This window comes from Schistocerca cancellata, chromosome 4, assembly GCF_023864275.1.
Source record: "Schistocerca cancellata isolate TAMUIC-IGC-003103 chromosome 4, iqSchCanc2.1, whole genome shotgun sequence".
NCBI classification, from domain to species: domain Eukaryota; kingdom Metazoa; phylum Arthropoda; class Insecta; order Orthoptera; family Acrididae; genus Schistocerca; species Schistocerca cancellata.
The window spans coordinates 631,913,395-631,914,049 of NC_064629.1; positions in this window are offsets into that span (position 1 = coordinate 631,913,395).

Below are 655 nucleotides of genomic sequence, written 5' to 3' on the forward strand. Positions count from 1 at the left end.
ACCTTCAGCTACAACACGCTTCTGACATAGGTTTTAAAGGTGTTGGAAACTGTAGAAAACGCTTACTGTGGAATCATTCGAATCGCCGTGGTCACACGTTGGACATCCGCATCATTACAGCAGATGAGACCTGGTGCTACCAATACCATCCAGATACTAAGTATGGCATGGCATGATGTTCATCGTCCTCCCCTCCTCACTCGAGTAGATATTCATGATGGATCAAGTCTTTGCTGTCGAAAACGGCATCATCTTAATCTTGGATTTTGCCAACAAAATCTTTTTGGAGGCGGGAAGACGATGAACACGATATCATCAACTGTCGCTTAGTCTCAGGATCGTATTGGTAGCACCAGGTCTCATCTCCTGTAAAGATGTGGATATCCAACAATGCGTAACCACGGTGCTTCGGGTGGTTACACAAGAAACCTTTGCTGACCGTTGCCAACAGCATTACAACCGATTTCAGAATTGTTTCGTACCTAATGGTAATTGCTCTGAAGACCGTTAAAGATGTTTTCTTTTTAATTATTGTTTCCTTTATTTTCTCAGACCATTCACCGAGATTTTCAGGTACATCTGGGACAAGTGAATACAAAATCAGTATACAGCTTTTGTTACACGGGTAATAGAAAGATTGTTTTTGTTTCAGGTA